This window comes from Gorilla gorilla, chromosome 1 (genome assembly GCF_029281585.2).
Source record: "Gorilla gorilla gorilla isolate KB3781 chromosome 1, NHGRI_mGorGor1-v2.1_pri, whole genome shotgun sequence".
Taxonomy (NCBI): Eukaryota; Metazoa; Chordata; class Mammalia; order Primates; family Hominidae; genus Gorilla; species Gorilla gorilla.
In genome coordinates, this window is record NC_073224.2 from 196,956,578 (window position 1) to 196,969,491 (window position 12,914).

Here is a 12,914-nt window from a genome sequence, read left to right on the forward strand (position 1 = left end):
ACTCCAGCCTGGGCGACAACAGCAAGACTCTGTCTTTAAACAAAAAAAAAATCAACTTACAAAAGGCAAATTAGTAGGAGAAATGGCGTACAAATTTATTAGCATGCACAGGGGAGAATCACAGAGTGATTACCCAATATCCCAATGGAGTAAGATGGTACCCTTCTTTTTTTAAAACTTTTATAAATTTTTTAAATTAAAAAAAAATGGAATGCTTTACGAATCTGCATATCATCCTTGCACAGGGGCCAGACTAATCTTCTCTGTATGGTTCCAATTTTAGTATATGTGCTGCCAAAGCGAGCACTATATACCCTTCTTCTTAGGGGAAAGGAAGATGGGAAACTATACATGATTTTAGGGGATAGGAAATGAGTTTTAGGCGAATTCAATGGGCTTGAAGAACATACAATTTCCTTGCACAAAGTCTGTTCAAGACAATGGTTTGTGACAAAAGTCTGTCTAACCATCCTGGCCAACATGGTGAAAGCCCATCTCTACTAAAAATACAAAAATTAGCTAGGCGTGGTGGTGAGAGCCTATAGTCCCAGCTACTGGGGAGGCTGAGGCAGAACCGCTTGAACCCGGAGGCAGAGGTTGCAGTGAGCCGAGATCACGCCATTGCACTCCAGCCTGGACAACAGAGTGAGACTCTGTCTCAAAAAAAAAAAAGTCTGTCTGGATTTGTTGACAGACTTGGGTCTTTCTTCCTGTGACATGAATTCAGTTAATGAAAACTCAAAGAAGGGACTAGAGGTAATTGTTTTCTTCTTTGGCGGATCTGGACTTTAGGCAGATAGGGGAACTTCAGAAAACAACTTTATCATGTGCTTTGGGAGGGACGGGAGGACTGAGAGACAGGAGATGAGGGAAGGTCAGAGAGACCTTGAGGCTTCTTCTTCAGTTTGGCATGTCAAAGCACCATATTTTGTTGTATCGGTTTCTGAGCCCCAACACCAGTATACCATGTGTGGCTTTCAACGGGAAATTACAACACATATTAAAGGCAAAACACACACTTTGAAGAAAAAGAGCAAGCATCAGAACCAGGCTGGGATACGACAGGAATGTTGAGATTATAAGACTAAAAATTTAAAACAACTATAATTAATGTTAGGGGCTCTGATGGAAAAAGTAGATAACATGCAAGCACATGTAGACAGTGTAACCATAGAGACAAAAATTCTAAGAAAGAATTTTTTTTAATGATAGAGATAAAAAATACTGTAATAGAAATGAAGAATGCTTTTAATGGACTCATTAGTACATTGGACACAGATGAGGAAAGAATCTCTGAGACTGAGGATATATTAGTAGAAACTTTCAAAACTGAAAAGCAAAGAGAGAAAAGACTGAAAACATGAGAAAGAATATCCAAGTACTGTGAGACAACTATAAAAGCTATATTATATGCATAATGGGAATAGCTGAAGGAGAAAAGAGGACAAAAGAAATACTTGAAGCAAGGATAACTGAACATTTCACCAATTTTTTTTTTTTTTGAGATAGAGTCTCAATCTGTCACCCAGGCTGGAGTGCAGTGGCGCAATCTCCACTCACTGCAACCTCTGCCTCCCAGGTTCAAGCGATTCTCCTGTCTCGGCCTCCCGAGTAGCTGGGACTACAGGCGCCTGCCACCACGCCCAGCTAACTTTTTTGTATTTTTAGTAGACAGGAGGTTTCACCATGTTGGTCAGGCTGGTCTCAAACTACTGACCTCAGGTGATCCACCTGCCTCGGCCTCCCAAAGTGCTGGGATTACAGGCATGAGCCACCACACCCTGCAACTTCACCAAATTAATGTCAGACACCAAACTACAGATCCAGGAAACTCAGAGATTTTTCTCTCTCTCTCTGTCTCTCTCTCTCTCGCTCTCATACACACACACACGCGCGCGCACACACACACACAAAGCCCCAAATGCTACACCTAGGCATATCATATTTAAACTGCATAAAATCTAAAATCAAAGATAAAGAAAAAATCTTGGAATGAAAGCAGAGGGGTAGCCAACAGTACTCTGGCCAAAAAAAAAAAAAAAAAAAAAGGAATAATTTTTTAAAAAAGAAACCACAGTGGGGAAAAACTTGCCTATAGAGGAGCAAAGACATTACATCTGAGTTCTCAGAAACCAAGCAAGCTAAAAGAGAATGAAGTGAATATTTTAAATGTTGGGAGAAAAAACCCCACCAACCTAGTATTCTGTATCCTGAAACTTTCCTTCAAAAGTGAAGGAACTGGGTGAGGTGGCATGTGCCTATAATCACAGCTAATTGGGAGGCTAGTGTGGGAGTATCCCTTCAGCCTAGGAGTTCCAGGCCAGCCTGAGGCAACATAGCAAGACCCTGTCTCTAAAAGAAAAAAAGTTGGCCAGGCACAGTGGCTCACTCCTGTTAATCTCAGCACTTTGGGAGGCCGAGGCAGGCAGATCACTTGAAGTCAGGAGTTTGGGATCAGCCTGGCCACGTAGTGAAACCCCATCTCTACTAAAAATACAAAAATTAGCCAGGCATGGCAGCATGCACCTGTAATCCCAGCTACTCAGGAGGCTGAGGCAGGAGAATCACTTGAATTTAGGAGGCGGAGTTTGCAGTGAGCCAAGATGGCACCACCACACTCCAGCCTGGGCAACACAGCAAGATTCCATTTCAAAAAAAAAAAGTCAACAAATCTAGACATATATATAAAGTTTAATAAATCTAGTCTGAATAGAGTTTAATCTCAGGAATGCAAGGTTGTTTTAGTATTTGAAAATCAGTTTGTGGCCTGGCACAGTGGCTCACGCCTATAATCCCAGCACTTTGGGAGGTCAAGGCTGGTGGATCACCTGAGGTCAGGAGTTTGAGACCAGCCTGGCCAACATGGTGAAACCCCATCTACTAAAAATAAAAAAATTGGCCAGGCGTGGTGATGTGCACCTGTAGTCCCAGCTACTCGGGAGGCTGAAAGAGGCGAATTGCTTGAACCTGGGAGGTGAAGATTGCATTGAGCCAAGATCACGCCACTGCACTCCAGCCTGGGTGACAGAGTAAGACTTTGTCTCAAAAAAAAAGGAAGAAAGAAAATCAATTTGTGTACTTGATTATATTAACAAAATAAAAATTATATTCCTTTTTTTTTTTGAGACAGAGTTTCGCTCTTGTTGCCCAGGCTGGAGTACAACGGCGCTATCTCGGCTCACCGCAACCTCCGCCTCCTGGGTTCAAGTGATTCTCCTGCCTCATGTGCCACCACGCCTGGCTAATTTTGTATTTTTAGTAGAGATGGGGTTTCTCCATGTTGGTCAGGCTGGTCTCAAACTCCCGACCTCAGGTGATCTACCCACCTCGGCCTCCCAAAGTGCTCGGATTACAGGTGTAAGCCACCGCGCCCGGCTTTGTTTTTTAAAAAGTGAAAGAAAAACAAAGATTTTCTCAAACAAAATTGAAGGAATTTGTTGCCAGTAAACCTAATTTACAAGAAATGTTTAAAGAAGTTATTCAGAGAGAAGGAAAATAATATAGATCAGAAACTCAGATCCACTTAAAGAAAGAGCAATAGAGAAAGAACAAGTAGAGAGAAAATTAATACTTTTATTCTTCTTATCTTAATCTAACAAGAGAATGTTCAAAATAATAATAGCAACAATGAATATAGCTATATATAAGCAAAATGAATACAGTGAAACAAGGGATGGAAGGAGGAATTAGGAATATTTCATTATTGAAGCAGAATAGTGCCATTTGAAAGTGGACTGGGATTAGTGTATATGTATACAGCAAACTCTAGGGCGAGCACTAAAAAAACTTTTTTTTTGAGATGGAGTCTTGCTCTTGTCGCCCAGGCTGGAGTGCAGTGGCGTGATCTCAGCTCACTGCAACCTCTGCCTCCTGGATTCAAGCTGTTCTCCTGCCTCAGCCTCCCGAGTAGCTGAGATTACAGGCACACGCCACCATGCCCAGCTAATTTTTGTACTTTTAGTAGAGACGAGGTTTCACCATGTTGGCCAGGCTAGTCTCAAACTCCTGACCTCAGGTGATCCGCCCGCCTCAGCCTCCCAACGTGCTGGGATTACAGGCGTCAGCCAGCACGCCCAGCCTAAAAAATTTTTAAAAGGTAAGTATATTGGGAGGCCGAGGCAGGCAGATAATGAGGTCAGGAGTTTGAGACCAGCCTGACCAACATGGTGAAGCCCCGTCTCTGCTAAAAAAAAAAATAAATAAATACAAAAATCAGCTGGGCGTGGTGGCATGCACCTGTAATCCCAGCTACACGGAAGGCTGAGGCAGGAGAATCGCTTGAACCCGGGAGGCAGAGGTTGCAGTCAGCCGAGATCGCGCCACTGCACTCTAGCCTGGGCCACAGAGCGAGACTCCATCTCCAAAAAAAAAAAAAAAAAAAAAAAAAAGTAAGTATAATCGATATCAATACGCTGAAAATAAGAAGAAATGTAATTATGTAAAATGCTCACTTAAGGCTAAAAAGGAAGAAAATGTGTGGAAGACAAAAATACAAGGGCAATGAAGAGAAAACAATAACAAATATGGTATATATTAATCCAACTACATCAATAATCACTGTAAACATCAATGATCTAAATATATCAATTACAAGACAGAGATTTGGTCAGAGTGAACCAAAAACAAGACCCAACTATATGCTGTGTAAAAAAAAAAAAAAACAACACTTTTTAATTTTATTTTATTTTTGAGACAGAGTCTCTCTCTATTGCCCAGGCTGGAGTGCAGTGGCACGCTCTTGGCTCACTGCAACCTCCACCTCCCAGGTTCAAGCGATTCTCCTGCCTCAGCCTCCTGAGTAGCTGGGACTACAGGCAACTGCCACCATGCCCAGCTAATTTTTGTATTTTTAGTAAAGATGGGGTTTCACCATGTTGGCCAGGCTGGTCTCGAACTCCTGACCTCAGGTGATCCACTTGCCTCGGCTTCCCAAAGTGCTGGGATTACAGGCGTGAGCCACCATGCCCGGCCAAGATACTCACTTTATTTTATTTTATTTTATTTTATTTTATTTTATTTTATTTGAGTTGGAGTCTAGCTTTGTCACCAGGCTGGAGTGCAGTGGTGTGATCTCTGCTCACTGCAACCTCCGCCTCCCAGGTTCAAGCTATTCTCCTGCCTCAGCCTCCCGAGTAGCTGGGATTACAGGCACGCGCCGCCACACCCAGCTAATTTTTGTATTTTTAGTAGAGATGGGGTTTCACCATGTTGGCCAGGATGGTCTTGATCTCCTGACCTCGTGATCCGCCCGCCTGGGCCTCCCAAAGTGCTGGGATTACAGGCATGGGCCACCGCGCCCGGCCAAGATACCCACTTTAAATACAAAGACACCAGAGGCCTGCCTGGCCCTCAAGAGACTGCCCACCATGCCCTGACTGAAGGCCCCATCACTTGGGGAGGGGATCCTGATAGAGGGCACTGCCGCCATTGTTGGGGCTCAAGTCACAGCCATTCCAGGCAACAGGGGAGGGCACACAGCTGAAAGTGGAGCATCACCTGGTCTCCTGGGGAACATGTTCTTAACTCCAGAGTGGGAGGGACAGGGAGAGTACTGGAGATTCAGATTCTCAGCCACTCCCTGGGGTTTGGTCTCAGCTGGCTAAGCTAGTACCTCAAGCTAGATACTGTCCGTGGACCTGGGCACTGGGATGAACCCAGGACAGCATGCCAGCCCCTACAGGGACAGGCAATGTACAGAAAAGGCCCAAACCAGCCAGGCGCAGTGGCTCACAACTGTAATCCCAGCACTTTGGGAAGCTGAGGTGGGCAGATCACCTGAGGTCAGGAGTTCGAGACCAGCCTGGCCAACATGGTGAAACCCCATTTGTACTAAAAATACAAAAATTAGCCAGGTGTGGTGGCATGTGGCTGTAATCCCAGCTACTCAGGAGGCTGAGGCAGGAGAATCGCTTGAACCTGGGAGGTAGAGGTTGTGGTGAACCGAGATCGTGCCACTGTACTCTAGCCTGGGAGACAGAGTGAGACTCCATGTTTTAAAAAAAAGGGCCCAAACCCCCTGGGCTGCCAAGACCAAAGGCAGATGGCGAACCACATCTCAGCTTCTCTTTTGGGCTTTCCATTAGTCTCTTCCATATTTGTCTTCATGAGACAACCAAACAGTACAGGCTCAGTTTGGGGAATGAGAGGCTTGCAGCCACGCTTTGGACTGGGGTTCCTTGGTAGCAGCTCTGTGGTAGGAGAGTGAGCCTAGAAGATGACCCCATGCAGCCTAGTGGCCCTCAGAGGGCAGAATCCAGACATAGGCCTGCTGCCTCCATGCCCACAGGCGCTCCTGCAGCATGCACAGCTTAGAAGCACCAGGTTTGATATGAGGAGAGGGATCCTTATCCACATATCCTTGAAGCACACAACAGTCAGAAAACAGTGTAGGCAAGGATCAAGGCCTCGTGCAGGGACAGGATAGGGTCTTCCCCAGGCCCCGTGTCTTGGGAAGGAGGAAAGCCGGGGCTGGGTGAGATGAGGCTCGGCCTGAGGGAGTTCATCTGGACCAGAGGGCTGCTTGCAGCCCATCTCAACAAAGACTCACTGCTCCTCACTGCTTGGTGTCGTGCAGGTGTGCCACTGCGAGCCGGGTGGGCAGCCCAGCCGCATAGGTAGTGGGCAGAGAGTATGCATCGCCCACACACAGTACCTTCTCATATGACACAGCAGCCCTGTGGTGGTGCCATTTCCATTTTTTTGGACTAAGAAACTGAGGCTCAGAGACACTAGGTCCTATGCCAGGGTCATGTAGCTAGTAAGTGGCAAAGCCAGGTCAGTCAGCCTAATCCCCAAGCACTAAACTCACTCTGCGGTTCTGTCTCCTGAGACACCTGTCTCCCTCTCCCCGCTCCTCCTCCTTCTTCCCTCGGCCCCCTCTCCAGGCTCTGCTGCCACTTCAGGCTTTTCCTTGTGGGTATCTCAGCCTCCTAGCCAGCCATGGTGGGACTCCCATGGGGTGGAAGAACCTGCGCCTTCCACCCACAAGGGTTTTATTTCTGCCTCTGCCACCTGCCTGTGCTGTGTCCCCTATATAAGCTACTGTCCCTCTCAGAGCCTTGCTTTCTCACCTGCAGAATGGGGAGGGCCTGTCTCCCACCTCCTGGGGCCATGGAAGGGACTGGAATGGTTCTCCCTTGAGCTGTTCTCTCACGTCCTGCCAAGTTCGCCAGACTCTGGGGCTCTCCACTTCCTCCCAGAGCTGCGGAGTGTTGGTCCGGGGGGAAGCCTGGTAGGTGCTGGGATCCTTGCCTCAGGGATGGACCAGTCACCTGTCCCCCCTCTCTCCTGGCTGACCCCACAGAAAAAAAAATTAAAAAAAAATAAAGAATAAATACAAAGACACATATAGATTAAAAGTAAAGAGATGGAGAAAGATATAACAGGTTAACACTAATGAAAAGAATGTGAGAGTAGCTATATTCATTTCAGAGCAGACTTCTGAGCAAGGAAAATGATCAGGGATGAAGAGAGACATTACATAATGATAAATGGGTCAATTCTCCAAGAAGACATAGTTAAATCCTTAATGGGTATGTGCCTAACAACAGAGCAGCAAACTATGGAGGCAAAAACTGACAGACCTACAAGGAGAAATAGATGAATCCACTAGTATAGATGAAGACTTCAGCATCCCTCTGAGAAATGGACAGATTCAGCAGGCAGAAAATCAGTAAGAACATAGTTGAACTCAACAACACCATCAATCAACTGGATATAATTGGTGTCTATAGAATTCTTTATCCAGCAACAGCAGAAAACACATTCGTCTCAAGCTCCCACAGAACATTCACTAAGACAAGCTGCATTCTGGGCCATAAAGCACAGCTTAACCAATTTAAAATCATAGAAACCATACAATGTCTGCTCTCAGACCACATTGGAATTAAATTAAGATAGCAGGGTAATCATTCTCCTTCAGTTGTCCTGTGCTATGTACATTAAAATAAAATGGTTATGCCTTTTCTTCTATTAATCTGCCTTTTGTGTCAGTTGATTACAGTGGATCTTCAGAGGATAAAGGGAAAGTTTTTCCTTGGCCCCTATAATAAGATGGGCCAGTATTAAGCTAATTTTCAATGCTGTAGCTAATCACATTATATTGAGGTTGAAATGCAGTGGAAAATTGAAATGTATCTTCCACATATCCCCTCTTGGAAGACCTTAGAGATGGTTTTCAATATTTTATCAGAGAACATGAGAAATAGCTTGCCAGACCCAGAACCCAGAAGCTTTATACATTAGCACTTGAAATCAAGCCAAATGGAATGTACATACTCTCGTGGGAGGTCTGGGTGTCTGGGAAAGATGAGTCTAGCAATACACTGACAGAGGACGAAAATAAAGCTTAAGAAGGAAGCAGTCCTTTAAAATTTTGTTGTCATCGTTTTGCATTTAGACTTACCAATTAAAACATACCATTTTTTGCCCTTTAGTTCAGATGTATTTCCCTTCTTAGAGATAAAGACTCTAATAGATTATTCAGGTTGGGTGCAGTGGCTCATGCCTGTAATCCCAGAACTTTAGGAGGCCAAGGCAGGTGGATCACCTGAGGGTGGGAGTTCGAGGCCAGCCTGACCAACATGGAGAAACTAAAAATACAAAGAATACTAAAAATACAAACTTAGCTGGGTGTGGTGGTGCATGCCTGTAATTCCAGCTACTCAGGAGGCTGAGGCAGGAGAATCGCTTGAACCTGGGAGGCGGAGGTTGCGGTGAGCTGAGATCGCACCTTTGCACTCCAGCCTGGGCAACAAGAGCGAAACTCCATCTCAAAAAAAACAAAAATAGATTATTCAAGTCTACGCATAGTTCAAATAACAAGCTGTCTTCCAATTTTTCTCAGAAGTATGCTTTTTTGTTGTTGTTGCAGAGGCAGTATCAGCACCTGCCAGCAATGTTGCAGAGGAGATGCCTGTGTTGAATAAGGTGTGGACTCAATGACCCCTTAAGGCCTCTTCTAATTGTTAAGATTTTTGGGATTCTGAAATTCTCCACAATTCTTAGAACTTGTGGTCCTTAGGCTGGGTTATTCCAAAATTTTTGTTTCTTAGATTATTTGCTATTAAAATTCTGTGAGTCTCAGGTTTTATAAGTGGCACTAAATATGATAAGGCATACAAAAATTACAACCTAAACATATGGCCCAAATTCCTGTTAGGAAAAGGAACTACTTTTGTTGAGGAAAATGCTTTGATAAGGGCTTTGAGTTAAGACCCCACCAAGAGCCTGGGATAGCTTATGCCTGGGCTCCTGAGGAGCAAATTGGGAGGGAGGGAGAGAAGTGAGCAGAAAGATGACAGGTCAGGGAGGAATAGCTCACATCTCATTGTACATCTGGGTAGCAATAAGCTATGCTTCACAAGACGTGATACCTCTCCAGAACATTCTGGACCTCTGTATAATCTGCTCTCGGGAATGCTTAAGGAGAGTGATTTTACTTTTTTATTTTTATTTTTTTAACTTTATTATTATTATACTTTAAATTTTAGGGTACATGTGCACAACGTGCAGGAGTGATTTTATTTTTATATGGAATCCAAGTTTCAGTTTCATCACATTCAGGTCAGTGTGGCTCAGGACAAAGCCAGCATGTTTTGCTGGAGGCAGAGATTATGGTACTAAGTGTGAGCCCCCTGGGACTTAGCCGACTTCTCTGGGAGAAATGTGGGCTTTCTCACGCGATGGTGCACGTCATGCTGCGTCTAAGGAACTCCATTCACATCAAAGTCTATGTGAATGGCCTTCTTTAGAGGTATGTTAGGTACAACCTGAGCAACTGAATGTGACAGCCCTGGAACTCAGGCATTAGAGGACATTTCGCCTCAATCTGAAGGAATGGGGAGATCTCCCTTCTTCACCCTCCTAGCTAATATTCTGGTGCACGTTATATTTATATATATTTATAAACCTCTATGTCTAAGGTTCTAAGGTCCTAGGGTTCTATGATTCTACAGTTCTCTGACTCCAAGAACCTAAGAGTATAATCAGGTTCTATAATTCTATGGCAACAAGAACCACACAGCTAATGCTACTGTGCTTGCTATACCTTCTAGGCACTGTGCCAGGCACTTTGCGAGTATTATCTCAATTAATCCTGAAGCCCTATGACATACACACTATTATTCTCTCCATTTTGTAGATGTGGAAACTAAGGCACAGAGAGTTCTGTCATCTGTCCAAGATTATGGTGCCAGGACTGAAGCAGCTAGTCTGACTTAGAGTCTCTTCCCCTCTGCCTTCCGCTGCTGACATTCCAATAAGCTCCCTCCCTAATTAATAAGCCTCCTTTCACTGGGAGCTGCCCTTTTCTCAGCTGAGGCCCCAGAAGTTAGAAACCAGACCTGAGCCCTTGTGTCCTGTGTTGGGATGTGTGAAGCTGTCATGTCGCGTTGTGTTGTAATAGGCTGTGTTGTGTTTCATGCGTTTGGCTCCACTGTATTATGAACTCTTCTATCACAAGGACTGAATCTGATTTGACCTCGTAAATCCAGCTTTCAGTCCAAGGACTGGCACACTTTGGGGGCTTAAAAAAAATGTTTATCATATGAGTGACTAATTGCCCAAATGGGCTGTTGGGAGTGAGCTCTGGTGTCTATTAGACACCAGGTGTCTGGCAGTCCCAGAGCATCACTGCAGGGGAGGGAAGATTTCCCCTCTACCCTCTGAGGGTTCGGTAATTGAGTCTATGAAATAAACTGACAGTAGAAGAAAGGGTTACAGAAGAAAAGGTACACAAATATACTACATGCATGGGGGCATCACATGAAAGAAAAGCAAATGTCCTAAACCTCAGTGAGAGCATATATACCTCTTACAGGGGGTGAGCAGAGGGAGGGTTCAGGCAACTTAGGAGAGAGTAAATGATTTGGAGGAAAGATGAATGGGCCTTCAGAAGAATAGGTGATATGTGATAAAGTCTGTCTGGGGGTGGTGTTGACCCCCAGTCTCCTGTCCTGTGATCTGAGTTTACTCTTCTCTGGTTGATGAGGTTCCTGGGGAGGGGATTTATAACCATTGAGTTCCTTTTGGAGGATTTATCTTGAAGCAGATAAGGGAAGTTCAGAGAAAGTCCCTCCCTGCATTTGCTGTTCCTCAAATGCTCTCAGTTTGAAGTCCAAAGTGACGTACCTTGGGGTGGCATTTCCTGAACTCTTTCATCATCCTGAGACTGCATTCTGACGAGGCTGGCAAGGTGGGCACATTTCCGAAGGCACTTGAGCAGGTGGAGCCAAACCAAAGTTCATCCTCGCCAGGAGATTGGAGCCAGGAGCAGGACACCCTTGGGTCCCAGCTCAGGATCAGGTTGTAACTAAGTCAAGATGCGGAGCCTGGAGGGAGCCTCATCGGAGCGGGGCAGGTATGAGGAAGAAACTAGCCCCAGGTGCCTCCAGGTGTTCATATCTCATTGTTACAGGGAGCCATAAGAGAGAAGTGGCCAGAGATGTAAAGGTGCCAGAGCCAGGTGTGCTTGGTGCTCTACCTTGTAGTCTCTTCTCCCTTCAGGACAAGGGCCCCACCTGACACCCAGCCTGGCTCTTGGGATCTTCCCTAGGCTGGACTTTGCCCTGACTCCCAGGTATGGGCTGGAGTCCTGCTGTGGACCTTCCCAATCGCTAGACACAGATGCAGCTGCATCTGTTGACTGTGAGCCTGCTCAAGCCAGAAGCCCAGGAGTGCCTTCCTGACTCAGCCTCCCTTTGGTCCCGAGCCCTGAAAACACACAGCTGCCTTCAGTGTGGCCAGCTCCACAGCTCATCTGCCCCTCTCCCACCTCAGCTCTTACACTGAGAGGTGCTCACACTTGCTGAGCCACCTGCCCTGTCCTAGGCTAGGCATCAGCTTCTCCTACCTGGCCTGTCTGATCCTCTTTATTGAACACCCTGCCTGACCTCTGCCTCTTCCACCCATTCCCCAAAATCAACTTCCATAGCATTGTTCTAAGAGGCAGATCTGGCTGGGCGTGGTGGCTCATGCCTGTAATCCCAGCACTTTGGGAGGCCGAGGCGGGCGGTCAGGAGTTGGAGACCAGCCTGGCCAACATGGTGAAACTCCGTCTCTACTGAAGATACAAAAAATGAGCCAGGCGTGGTGGCGGGCACCTGTAATCCCAGCTACTCGGGAGGCAGGAGAATCGCTTGAACCGGGAGGTGGAGGTTGCAGTGAGCCGAGATTGCGCCATTGCACTCCAGCCTGGGCGACAGGGTGAGACTCCATCTCAAAAAAAAAAAAAAAAAAAGATGCAGATCTGACCATGTCCCTTCTCTCCCTAAAATCCTCCAATGGCTGCCCACTGCCTAAGGCAGAAAGTTCTAGTTCCTCAGCCCAGCTTCCCAGGCCCTTCATGGATGCCCCTGCTCATCTCCCAGCCTCCACTCCCTCTGCTCCCCTGAACCTGCCATGCTGTAGCCATCACAAACTTCGTGCCTTTGCATTTGCTATTCTCACTGCTAGGTATGCGCTGCATAAATTCCTACTCATTCTTCAAGAATCAGCCTTCCCTGGGTTACTCCTTGGTTTTATAACACCCTATGCACAACTCCACAGTGGCAATTATCATGTTATATTAGAGCTGTCTGATTGTGTTGGTGACCCCATCCAACTGGGAACACCACATGAGGCTGTATATTGCCTATGGCTTTATCCTGTGCCTGGCACATGGTACCTATGTGTTGAATGAGAAAGGAAGAAGTAAATGAATGGCAATAAGCGAGTGAAACAGTGCCATCGGTGATGGTGTGGGTGGGGTTGGAGTGGGCAAGGGATCCTGATGAAAGGAAACAACAGAACACAGCATGAAGACACAAGAGCCGACTCCAAGAGGGAGGTGAGGAAGCTGCCCCGGGAGCGTTCCCCCCATCTCTCTGTGGGAGTCCGTCCTGGACCGGAGCTGTGTGCTCTGAAATCCTCGGCAT

General features: G+C 46.0%; 1 non-coding gene across 1 annotated transcript; it reads right to left on the bottom strand.

Moving 5' to 3' along the window:
• Positions 1–200: 200 nt before the first annotated feature.
• LOC115932148 (U6 spliceosomal RNA) lies at positions 201–307 on the bottom strand. The gene has a single exon (XR_004068471.1). It is a non-coding gene; the product is annotated as a U6 spliceosomal RNA (small nuclear RNA).
• Between the last annotated feature and the right edge of the window lie 12,607 nt (positions 308–12,914).